We start from the raw sequence: 14,144 nt of genomic DNA on the forward strand, positions 1-14,144 counted from the left end.
CTGATTATTTCGTGCTAAGGCATTTTGATCTTTGTGAATGCAAATAAGAAAGCAAAGGGAAAAAACTGAAAGCCGAGAAAGGGAAATAAAGCCTTATATATATTCATAACAAAATTATTTTTACGAAGGCCAAATTGCCCGATTAAATTTTATACAAAGGCCGAACGACCTTAATAAAAATGCAAAAAACAAAAACATCTAAAGGCCTAAGTGGCCTGGTCCCCATCGGAGGTAGCATCTTCACCCTCAAGATTTTTCCCGCCTTCGGACACACTTAAGGCCTCGGAATCTTCTTTGGGATAAGCCAGCTTCCGGAGCCTTGCTTCATATATCTTGGCATTCTCGATTTCAGCTATTATGTCGAAGTTCTGAGCATGGACTCCATCGAGGGCTTCCCTTCGGGCTTGCCACCTTACATGTTTCACCATGTTTTTAGCCTGCGCCTTAAAGCCTCGACAACAACCTTGAACTGGGCCACTTTATCATCAACCTCGATGTTAGCCATAACCACCTCCGACTTGGCCGCCTCGAGCTCCTGGGCTAGATTCTCTTGACCAGAAACAACCGAGTTCAGCTAGGATTGGAGCTCCTCGATCTGCTTGGCCTGCACCAAGGTTTTTTCTTTTTCAGCCCGGAGATGGACCTCAGCCAAAACTAGTTGTTCTTGGGCGGTATACTTTTCCGTGGCCAGGCAGTCCATATTCTTCTTCTTCTTCTTCTGACTCATCTCTTAATTGGTGAACTAAGTCTGATGGGAGGGTGCCGATGTTCTCTTTGGGTATGTGCGCCTGACTCTTTTTCGGTTTCTACTTCTCCGAGTTCGGGGAACTCGGAGCCCCTTTTCTTTTCTTCTCTTTGTCCTGCTTCGGAGCAGGAAATTGAGGGATGATGATTTCATCTGCGGATGGGGGCCTCATCACAACATCCTTTTCGAGGCCTACAAAGAAAAAAGAGATAAGTGAGCTTGTAAAGAAACCCAAATGATATCAGTTCTAGGAAAGAATTTTACCGTGAGAACGGGTCTCCCACCGGACCTTTGAAAGTTCGCGCCATGCGCGCTCGGAATAGGGTTTCTGTAAGACGATGCCCTCGACCAACTCCTTGATTCGAGAAATTGCATCCGACATCCGAGCGACAGCTACACCACGAAATACCGATTAGGTAAGAGAAAAGGGAAAAGCAGTAAGTCTTAAAAGTGAATTTATACTTACGTTTCATATTCCATTTCTCGGGAAATGAAATTTCCTCAGCCGTGATTAGATTCGAGGTTTTCACTCAGACGAACCGGCCCAACCAGCCTCGGTCTCGGTCCTCATCTATGCTCGAGAATGGGGCCTTAGTAGCACGATGAGCAAGCTTTATCAGTCCCCCTCGGTAGAGTCGGGGACTGTACAGATGCATGAGATGATCGATAGTTAAGGGGCACTTGTCGAGCTTGCTCACAAAGAAACGAAGCAGGATAACAATCCTCCAAAATAAAGGATGAATCTACCCCCGAGCGTCACTTCATACCTTTAGCAAAAGATAATGATAACTGGGTCTAGAGGGCCCAACGTGAAGGGATAAGTGTAAACACTTAGAAAACCCTCCACGTGGGTAGTAATTTATTCCTCAGGCATAGGCACCACCACATGTTTACCAGCCCAATTACAGTCTTTCTTGACTTTGGGAAGGAGATCGTCAGAGTGATGGAGCATATATACCTCGAGACCGGCTCGCATCGATCCGATACGGAAGGGTTTTTCTCGATCTTGAAGTCGGCCCCAGTTGAGCACCCCATAGGAACGAACGTAGTTGAAGGGGATTCCGATATTTTTTCCTCGACGACGGAGCCTTTTCTTCTTCAAACGGTCTTGAGGAAGAGGGAGTTTTCTTTTGAGGGATAGATTTAGAAGTCTTTGCCATTGCTTCTGGGTAAGGGTGAAAAGATGGTACTAATGAAAGAGAAGGTGTATTTGGCGGATAGTTTATAAAAATTTGCAGAAAACTATAAAGGAAGAAATTTTGAACTTAAGCTGGAAAATCAGAGGATGAAGGTGATGAAATTTTTCTTAAGCACACAAGAACAAGCATTTGAATGTAAAAGTTATAATGGATGGAAGGGTACGCATTTATAGTTTGCAATACAGTGGTTCAAAATCCGTAGTGGCCAACCAACAATTGACACACATTTAATGCCTTGAAGACTGGACCGACGAGACGTTTCAGTGACCTTTTGTCGCTTACGTCATGGTTTATCGAAGCAAGGCTCAGAAGTTCATATCGTTTTTCGTCGTCTTCTCTCCGTAAAATGAGGGGACTATCTGTATACGGTAGAAACCGGGTTCGTATATTGTATGACTAGTCGAGGCCGAAACATGACGGGTCGGGGCTCGACCCCGGATTATATCAAACCCAGGCGCGAAGTTGAATCGTTGAGCTCGTGACTCCGGGACCAAACAAGATCGAAGGAACTTTGTCGAGCCAAATAGCGAAAGGCCAAAATATCCGCGATCAGTTGGAGATCACGGCAAAAATCTCGACACGTATCAAGAAGAGGCCGATTAATTAGCAAATTATGAGATTTTTACCTTTTATAAAATTATATCAAGAGTAGGGCTCCCCTACTATAAAAAGGGAGGTCTGGTTATTTGTAAACAACATTGTAACATGCATAAAAGAAGCAATATATTGATCATTTCTAGTTTGTGTTATCTTGTTAACTTGTTCTGTTGTTGATTGAAGCATTTCCTAATTCGAGGGCGACCAACCTTCAAGACTAAGACTGTTCAATTTCTGTGGTTTGCATTTATTTTTTCGTGATTAATTTCAGTATTGATCTATTTTCTCAACATGTATCAAGTTATATCACGTATCCTTAAAACCGCATATAAATTCAATTGTTATCTGATTTTAGGGTAAACAACAATATTTGTTATTTGACGTATGTTTTCCTGTTGTCATATATTTACTTTTAGGTTAAATGGAAATTAGGCAAAGTCGCCGTTTCAAAATATTAGTGTAAATATTCCGGTCGCAGTATTCGAAAACTAGTTCATTACCGACTTTGACCATTAAATACATATGAGAGGAATTTGACGATTCTCCAATTAAAAGTGAGGTTTATTACGTCTTGCTAAATTAGAAAATAATTAAAGGTCTTAGTAAGTATTACTTGATGGATAACTGGGAAGTAGAACTTGAACAAAATGCGGATAAAACGTTAGCCTTGCTAATTATAATAATTGATTGTATTGATTACATGTTTAGTAAATATCAATATAGAAAACCCAATTCAACCTCTATTATATGGGCATAAATTAACCCATCGTCTTCTAAATTAATTTATCCAATGTTCGAAATTTACTTATATGACTAATTCTTTGTACAGAGTTATCCATTAAAGGGGTAAAACACCCTCTATTAAAAGTTCTCACTCTCCTAACTCAATTTCTGACATTTTTTATTACGATTAGAGAGATCTCAATTATTCCATCACATTTCTAATGGATCCCATTAACAACGCTTGTATTTTGTCTTGCGTCATTGGGGGCACAGCTTACATCGTGCTGGGACATTACTTTGTTGAATTTTTTACTAGAAATGTGTGTATAGATAAAAAAAAATATTAAAATAAAAAATATTGAGTATAAAAAAACAATAACACCATTTGTAACTATAGTGATTTATTTATTTATCTCAAATATTAACACTGCGTAAGTGCTTATGGCATTGCACATCATCCGTCATAAACCTAAAGCCCCTTTTCTATTGCATATGCGGCAAAGCAATTGAAGTACTATTATCAAAGAAACTTAATAATTACGACTAATTAATGTCAATTTTCGCATATCTGAAGCTAGTAACCTGAGCCTTTCAAAATTGTGTAGTCCACTTTGTGCTGCCTTCTTGTCTGAGATATTCTGTGTTTTATGACATTAATAATTATCAAACGGCTATGGATGAGATAGGAAGTGTAAGACCTAGAAAAATGTAACGTATTGAGTCTACTTTTAGTGCCAATAATATTTTACTATTGGTTTGCATGACCTTGTTCATCCCCATGCATGCCTCTTTGATATTGGCAAAATTAACAAATTATTGACATGTTTTCGAAGAGTAATTAGGAAAAGAAGAAATTAAAAGATCAAATGCTTGTATTTAACCTAAACTGTCAAAGGAAAATGTAGGCCTATATGTCTTAATCAGTCAAACCTTTAGATAAAAATCAAAGTTGAAACCATAATGATGCCGAATGGAAGTTTAGAAATTCTACCTTTTATTTTATGTTTCCCACTAAATATAGTTATTCCTTCAGATCCTATGTCTATCACTTTTGCTAATAGTGATTTTTCTAAACTATTGTCGTTTTAAAAATTAAGAAAGAATTAATTATCTTTTTCAAAAAAGTCCTTATTTACTACGCTAATAAACATTCAAAACAGGTAAAAGGATTGAGTGATCCAAGAATCAACAAGACAATATAATGTAGTAAAAAAACTTTTACTATTTTCTTGAAAAGTTAGTTAATTAATTGCAAAAGGCTAATGTGAGAAGTAAATAGGAATGGATCAGCAAGGAGTGCGATTTGATGGATATGATGCCTCCACATCCTTAATTAGAGGTATTAAGTTCGAGTCTATGGAATGAAAAAATCTTCTATAAGAACGCTTCCACCTTAAATGGCCTCTATGTAGTGAGAATTTTGATTAATTGGATCACTTTTGTAGAGCGCTTTCCAGATACCTAATATGATTGTTAAAAAGGACCGGCGGAAGTATCATGTGTGGTTAATTTGTTTTGTTGTCTCTTATTTGTTTGTTTTTTTTCTTTTTGGGTTGACTTTTTAAGTATGTTAGTATTTTTTTTTTTCTAGTGCACACATAGTAAAAATGCATAACTATATTTGTATATTTTCAAAAGACTTTTTTAACAAATGCACACAAAGTAAGGATGCAGAATTACATATATTTGCAACAACTTTTTTTTCACCAAGTTCAAGTTGTCCAATAAGGTAATCTTCATATACTCCTATGTCTTGCAAATGCATAAATACGAGGTAAAAGAGTGCTACTTGCAATGAAAATTAATGGGATTCCATTGTTGGGATATATACTATTAATCATGGGTTTGGTTTAGATATAGTATTTATTATGAAATAATTATTTATTCAGTTTTAATAAAGTTTTAAATAGATGGAAACAACATGGGAAAAGGTGCAAAGAATTGTTGACCAACCTATTACTCATAGAATGTACAAAGTGGTGAAGTGGTCTAGTCCTCCTCCTTTTTACTACAAGCTTAACAGTGATGGAAGTTGTGTGGAAGGGGCTTGTGGAGCTGGTGGAGTAATTAGAGACTGCAATAGAATACTTGTCATGGCGTACTCAGTATACTTAGGTCAAGGGACGAGCAATTGGGCAGAAGGGCATGCCATGCTCTTGGGACTACAACATTGTATATCGAGATGATTGGATAAAATAATAGTGGAAGCTGATTCAAAGGTGTTAGTTTCTGCGGTCAATGAAGAATCAAGCACACCATGGAGGCTGCTGCAAATTATGGATAAAATCAAGCAGATTGTAAGTGAAAAAGGAGCAACAGTAAAGCATTACTATAGAGAAGCGAATAAAGTCGCAGACAAACTAGCATCAATAAGCCATCTCCACAAGCAGGCCATTGTATTTTCGGACTTTACTGGATTGCCGAGACAAATCAAAGGGTTGCACCAGCTAGATAGATGGGAAATGGCGTCCTTCCGAATCAGACAAAGAAAAACTTCAGAGATATATTTTGAACCACCTTAAGGTGTGCTGCTAGATAGTAGTCTACGTATTTTCTTTGTATTAACTAGCAACAGAGCATGTGCACCAAGCTCTTTCACTCGAAAGGATACGAAAGGGTCAGGTGAATGCCCCCCCTTTCCCAAATGTAGCAGCTCTTTCCAGTCGTTAATAAAAGTTTTGGTTAGTTAAAAAAAATGAAGATCATATATTAGTCTGTGTCATTTGCTTATATAGTAGATGATTTAGTGTATAGAGTTTAGCTTATACACGGAAGATTAAATCATCGGTTCTTATAAGTATAAAGTTTGAGTTCACAATCTCATGATTGAATTGGACAAACCATCATGGATGATTGTAGCACAAGATTAAATATAATTTATCTTGATTATGGGAATAGTTTAATTCTAACTTCTTGTGCTAGTACATTTTGTATGTATTGAATGGACCAAGTAAAGATAAGTATTTTATACCGACTTAATAAAATAAACTCTCTAGCCATTATATTTACTTATACTCTTAATCTTGATATAATTATTATTAGTTGTGTATATTATTATTGTTTTGATTTATTAAAAGGCGAGATTCTTTCGCGGGTCAATATGCCTGGTAAATTGTATAATAATAATGTACATTGGCGAAGTAATAGTTAGTTGATGGAATTCATGTCTCGGTTTAGAGATTGCTGATACACCTTTATGAAAGCTTATAAGTTTTCATGTGTAAACTCGGCCGGTGAATTTTGTATCCGACACATGAAATAAGTTAAGCGAAAATCTAAAGAAAATAATCAATAAATTAAATCATCAGTAATTTAATTTAATTGATTAGTATCTGAATCTTAACATGGGGAGTTAAATAAGATTTAATGGATGAATATCAAAATTGAATAAGGAGTGCAATTACGAATTTTTAATGAAATAATTCGTAATTAATTATGATGGATATTAATTTAAAAAATTAAAAATTAATTCCATAATTGAAAGCCTTGTTAATTAAATTCTGTGGTCCCTGTTGTGCCTAAATAATAGGAAATAAAGGAATCCTTTTTCTGGTGGAAAAGAAAACCCAACAGGTTTTGGAAAAGAGTTTTAACCCTTAAAACTTGTGCTATAAATAGATAAGATTTTTCACCTAGAGGAATAAGAACAAGGTGGCCAAAATTTTCAGCCTTTTTCCTAGAAAATTTCGCCCACACGAAATTACTATTTTCGGATATTATTTGGGTAACACAGTAGAAGACCGTGGAACGTTAGCGAATCTCTTATCATGCTGATGATGGAGAATTCATTGAGTTGCTGTAGAATTGGAGGCTCACGTGATAGATGAGCTTTGTTCACGATTCAAGAGATAACCCGTGAAATTCCGTTTATGCTAGTTGTCTAGATTACATGTGATTTTGATACTGAGATTGCTTCCGTTGCTTATTATTATCCATCACCCATTTAATGAGATCTGGTTTAGTGATAATCTAATTTGGAGAATAAATATTTTGGAATTTATTTGTAGCTTTTTAATGATGATAAATTCTATATAAGTAGAACTCAACTGCTTTTATATGTGTTTGGTAATTTAATAAAATTTCAAACGAGCTGCAATTTATATAACGATTAGTCCTTTATAAAAGCAATTTAATTAGGATGCAAAATATCGTTATTGAAAACCCTATGTATTCACTGAGTAATATGATAGTTATACAAACGAAACACACAAGTTTTCCAAAAATTAATTTGTGGTAATAATTATAGTTGTCGACGGATTGACATATTTGATTTGGAAAGGGTATCAAACCTTTGGTTTTTCTCCTCTACAAAAGACACACTATTTGTTACTGTTATACAAAAATACACAGTTATAATTGATCAACAATTGCAAAATTATTATTTATTGTGTAGATAATTTCTATATTATTATTTATGCATATTGTATAACTAGTTGTAAACTAAACGGCACCTAAAAGTAAATTATTGTGAAAAGACATGGTAGTAGATAATTAAAACATTATTACAAATAAAATGAAAAAAAGGCTTGATATGTGTGTTAAAGTACAAAAGATAGGAAGAATTTTAGTAGTGTAGCTGGTTAGGTACTTGAACTTTTACGTTATTGGTGAGAGTTCGATTCTCGTTCTTTGATTTCATGCTTTTAATATTTTTTAAATCAATAACACGAGATAATTATAACGGATAAAGATTAGAAAAGATATAACAAATGCAGTAATATCATTACATATCTTCCAGTATGAATATTTATAATATGAGTCATTTTAAAAAGTTAAATCAGACACTTTTAAAATTATGAAATGTTATATTTAGAATAAAAGAGACGAGGATTAATCCAAACAAGTTTGTTCTAATATATAGGTCATGTCGATCTGTCAAACCTATATGTTTTTTAATTTTCTTCTTTATATTTACATCCATTATTTTTTAAATCTCAATTCACTCTTAAATCATATAAACAAGACTTTCAACAGGTCATGTCGATTTGTCTAGTTTTCTATCATTTAATTTTCTTCTCTATATTTAAAACCATTATTTTGAAAATCTTATTAACTCACTATTAGTATAATATAAAGTTTCACAGTATATTATTTTATTATATACATAGCTTATAATTATAATGGTTATTGAGCCAAAACTCAACTTTTATGTAAATGGCAAAAGAAAACTCTTTCTTACTTTTCTATGAAACCTTATATTGCCATGCATGAGAATGGACCAAATTATAGCTTTGCTACGTGCTTCAAGTATTTTAACTCAAATATACTACTATGTAATATAGCATTAAATCTTATTCCTTATAAAATAAGAAAAAGGCTGATTTAGATTACCATAATAAATTATTATTATTCCTTATTTTCAAGGACTCTTCTCTTTTCACACTATTTTTGTTACCTGCCCATTGTATTAGACCAAATAGGATTTATTTCCAACCCTTTACTTTCCTTTTCCCTTTTATTACCACAACCCCTAATTTTATGATTTATTCCTTGGTTTGTCCTCGGAACATGTGCCACATGGCAACCGCCATAGCACATGCAAATCACAGCTCGATGTAATGCGAAGTTTAATATCAGAAACAAAAAATCTATTATAAAATTGATATAATTTATATTGGAATATATTAATATATACGACACTAAAATACAAAATAAAAATATGTCATGTTAAAAATACGTGAATAAGAATATTTTAGAAATATAATTCTAGTATAGTATATTAACAATACGTGAATAAAAGTATTTGAAGAAAATTCTATAGGTATTTTATGTAGAAATCCAAATGCATATAACCTTTACTAGGATGTCTTTTTGTGACAACCATAATGACGTGTAGGTAAATATATTTCTTTTCAGCAAAAAGGGGTAAAATATTATAATCCTCATTATGTCCTTCGATTTTCATGTCATTTTGAAGCTTTAAAATCCTTATTGATTTGTCATTTATGAATAATCTGTCTGATCGTATGTTTATTATATCGGCGAAGCGAAATTTATTTTTTTGATATCTTTTTGAACCCATGTTTATCATATAGTTGATTTTTGAAAGTATGTTTGTCATATTGTTGAACAGAATTTCCTTTGGAACGCATGTTTATCATTGATAAAAAGAATTTGATTTTTTATGTGTTGCTAATAGTGCAGAAAAGAACAAAGGTAATAAGATGATATACGCCGATTGAGATTCTAGCTATCAAACTACTAACTGTCGCAAATACAAAAAGTAAAAAATGTAAGTCAAAGAAATAATTAATATGAATAAAGCCATTTACAACCGGCAATTTCATCATTTGTCTTCCATCCGTGGAAGCTTTACACTTTGATTTGTTTTCTGTTTTTTTTAAAGAATATATACTTTAAATTTTAAAATGCTCTAAAATTGATCGGCACAATCTTGTTTCGATCTACTGAATATAGATCATGTTGGTCTGTCAGTCTTATTATCAATTTTCTCCTATCTATATTAAATATCGTTATTTTTTAGGATCTTAATTCACTTATATCATAAAACAAAATTCAAATTCCTTTTTTATTAGGGACATAGCCAACCACAATATAGTTGAGCCAAAACTCTACTTTCACATAAAGGGAAGAATAATTCGACCATTATGTGAAACCCTATTTTTGCCATATATATTGTTCTGAGTAGTAAAAGTGATCAGTGTATAGCATAAAACACTTGATCTTTATAAAGAAATAGAAATCCTGAAAAGGTATTATAAGAGAAGTAAGTAAATAAAGAAAAGAACAAGTCGTTATACAAAAAAGGGAAAATAATAAATTACCCAAAGGTTGTATTCTGACAACCCACCAAAGATTGTTATTCCTTCAGATCCGATCTACTTATTATTTTTGCTAATAGTAATTATTCTAAACTATTGTCTTTTTTAAAAAATTAAGAAAGAATTAATTATCTTTTTCAAAATTTCCTTATTTACTACGCTATTAAAAGTCCAATAAAAAGTAAAAGGATTGGGTGATCGAAGAATCAACAAGACAATGTAGTCAAATAACTTTTATAATTAATATTTTCTTGAAAAGTTGGTTACCTAATTGCAAAAGGCTAATGTGAGGAGTAAATATTCTTAACATATTATATCTTTAATCAGAGGTCTTAGATTCGAGTCTTCCGAATGAAAATATTCTTGGTAAAAACGCTTCCACTTTAAATGGGCTCTATATATGTGTGCGTGAATTGTTCGATGGATCACTGAGTTCCAGATACCAAATATAATTGTTAAGAAAAAAAAAACCCAGAGGAAGTATCAAGTATCATTAGGGCTGTTCAAAATCGAACCGAAACCGTTAACCGAACCGATAGCCTATTGGCTTATTAGTATCGTATTATTGAGGTAACATATGGTGAACAGATTGAGATTTTATAATTAGCGGCTTAACGATTTTGGGGCAGATTACTCAATTTTCTTATCGGGTAAACAGTTAACTCGTTAAGAATTTTTATATTTACACTTCTACCCCTATATATATAAAGTACTACTGAAACCCTAAATGGCTAAATCCCTAATTTTTATTTTCTAATTCTCAATTGTCTGCAGCCACCAGAGACAGAGAAGTCGTCAGTCTTGTCTCTCTCTTGAACTGAAAACTAAGAAGTCGAAAAATCGAAATCTCAATGATTAATACATGTATGTCTGTATGAATAGTCTTGATGGTATTAAAAATTTGGTTAATACGTGTATGACAGTATGAGTAGTCTTGAAGACTCTTCAATTAAAAAATACCGTTTGGTTAGATCTTAGATGGTAATAAAAATTTGGTATTGATTTGAAACTGTTTGGTATTGATTAAATGATTGTTCAATAAATTTCTGTTTGGTTTGGCAAATAATGTCACGACCTGAAATTCCCACCTTCGGGACCGTGATGGCGCCTAACATTTCACTTGCTAGGCAAGCCAACGTTAGAATAATCTTAACTATTTTTAAATAAATTAAATTAAATGGAAGTCAATTACTGAAATAAAGTGCGGAAGACCATAACTACCGAATCATCAAAATACATCCCTGAATCTGGTGTCACAAGTGCACGAGCTACTAAAATAATACAAATAAAGGTCTGAATAAAATTCAAGTTGTTTGAAAGATAATACACAGCTTAGATAAGATAGAAGGGGACTTCAGAACTACGGACGCTATGCAGTTATACCTAAAGTCTCCTCTAGGTAGCTGAATCCGAGCAAGTCTATGGTACGCCGCTGGACCAACTCCAAAATCTGCACAAGAAGTGCAGAGTGTAGTATGAGTACAACTGACCCCATGTACTCCGTAAGTGTCGAGCCTAACCTCGACAAAGTAGTGACGAGGCTATGACAAGACACGTACGTAAATAACCTGTACAAGTATATACAAATACGAATCAACAATAGCACAATAAATAATAATTTATAAATTTGGGAGGAAACATGTGAAGAGGATGATATAATAATTTCAGTAAGAGAAGTGTCACGTAGCAGCCAATTAATTCATCAACAATAAAATGAGCCGCTGATAATATGAAAATGGAACGGCACTACCCTTCGTGCTTTTACTCTCATTCTTCCCATAAATTGATAAATAAATAATAATAATAATAATAATTGACACGGCATCACCCTTCGTGCTTTAACTCTCTTTGAAAATAGCACGTCATCACCAATCATGTTTTAACACTCTTCCTTACCATGAAAATAATAATATAAATTTGGAAGAGTATTTAAATGCGGGGATATATACTTATCAATCAATTCAATACCAGAATACCGGCCTCACCTTCCAAAATATTCAACAATAATTAAACTAGTAATAATCTCATGAAAAATGATCAAATAAACAGTAATAACTTAAGCAAGAATATCTTAATTAAATAGGCAATTATTCACAATAATCAAATTTTACCCGCATGCTTTGACTCAACCACAACGCATAAGTACTCGTCACCTCACATATACGTTGTACCCACATATTAAATCACGTAGCAAATAGACAAATAAGTCCTACTCCCTCAAGTCAAGGTTTACGACGACACTTACTTCGATTTGCAACCAACTCAAGATTCCAATAAACCTTTGCCTCGCGAATTGGTTTCTGAATGCCTCGAATCTAGTCACAAACAATTCAATATACTCAACACGATTATAAAAATCAATTCTATATGAAAATACTAAATTTCCCAATTCAAAGCCGAAATTTAACTCAAAAATCGCTTGTGGGGCCCACGTCTCGGAATCCGACAAAGTTACAAAATATGAACGCCCATTCAACCAAGAGTCCAACCATATAAATTTTACCAAATTTCGACGTCAACTCAACCTTCAAATCCCCAAATCTTATTTTCAAATCCCTAGGCCCAAATCCTCGAGTTTCACCTCAAAAACACGTAATCTAGTCGGAATAATCGATGATAATTCAATATTATTGACTAACAATGATCACAAGTGACTTACCTCAAGTTTTCCCATGAATTCTTTCTCAAAATTCACCCCAACTCGTACTTGAAATGTCCAAGAATGAGAAAAATCTCGGAACCTCTATGTTTTTAACACTGTCAGTGTTTCTGCATCTGCGATGCACTTGGCCGCATCAGTGGTCTCGTAGATGTAAGGGTGGAGGTCGCTTCTGCGGTCCAAGGCCCCTTTAGCCCAGGCCACATCTGCGACCATTGCGTCACTTCTGCGATGCGCCTTCCGCTTCTGCGAGCTCGCACCTACGGTCAAAAATCCACAGTTGCGATTACACTAGAAGGCCAAAATTTCAGATTTTCCTTTAGTCCAAATTTTGATCCGTTAAACATTCGAAATCCACCCGAGGCCCCCTGGACCTCAAACAAATACACCAACAAGTCCTAAAATATCATACGAACTTAGTTGAAACCTAAAATCACATCAAACAACGCTAAAATAACGAATCATACCCCAATTCAAACTTAAGGAACTTACGAATTTTTAACTTCTACATTCGATGCCAAAACCTATCAAATCAAGTCTGATTGACCTCAAATTTCGTACACAAGTCATAAATGACATAATGGACCTATAAAAAATTTCAGAACTGGATTCCAACACCAATATCAATAGAAGTCAATTTGTGGTCAAACTCTGAAATATATAAGCTTTCCACCATCCAATTTTCAACAAATGGTGATAACTCAAGCTAGGGACCTCCAAATTAAATTTCGGACATACGCCCAAGTCCCAAATCACAATACGGACCTACTGAAATTGTCAAAGCACCGATCCGGATCCGTTTGCTCCAAACATTGACCGAAGTCAACACAAATAAGTTTTGAAGCACTATTGATCTCCGCCAAACCCACACCACAATTAAGTAGTGAGACGGTCGATGCAATAATAAACCCAACGAAGGTTGGGATCAAATCCACAGGGAGTTAGAATATGGGATTAGGTGTATATCTAAGTTAATTGCAAGTTTTGGCTCCAACACTTTCACAAACTTGATTGGTGTTCTACTTCTACTTTACTCTATTCTTTGCAAGTATAAATCTAAGGACAATATTTTTGGTTTTGAGTTTTACAAATGATTAAAAGAGACTAGGGTCGTGACTTATACCTAGGTGGTTATCTAATGGGTTGTAAACTCTAGGAAAAATTTGATTAGTTGGGGTTGTGATGTAGCAATCACATCCGGGTACTCTCTCTATACCTTTTGGTAGTTTGAGTGATTTTTTCCAATTTGGCTTTCTCAAGCCCAATTGGGTATTTGCACAATACAAGTGATATTAGCTCAAGTCGGGTATTACTATCTCTAGGTTTAACCCTTTAATTGGGGCTATCAATTTTTTGAGTTCACCCCAATTTCTTGTTAGCCAAATTTTCCTAGACTTAGTCTCTCTTTCTCAAGTAAAGGCTAAGTCAAATAGGCACGA

This window comes from Nicotiana tomentosiformis, chromosome 8 (genome assembly GCF_000390325.3).
Source record: "Nicotiana tomentosiformis chromosome 8, ASM39032v3, whole genome shotgun sequence".
NCBI lineage: Eukaryota > Viridiplantae > Streptophyta > Magnoliopsida > Solanales > Solanaceae > Nicotiana > Nicotiana tomentosiformis.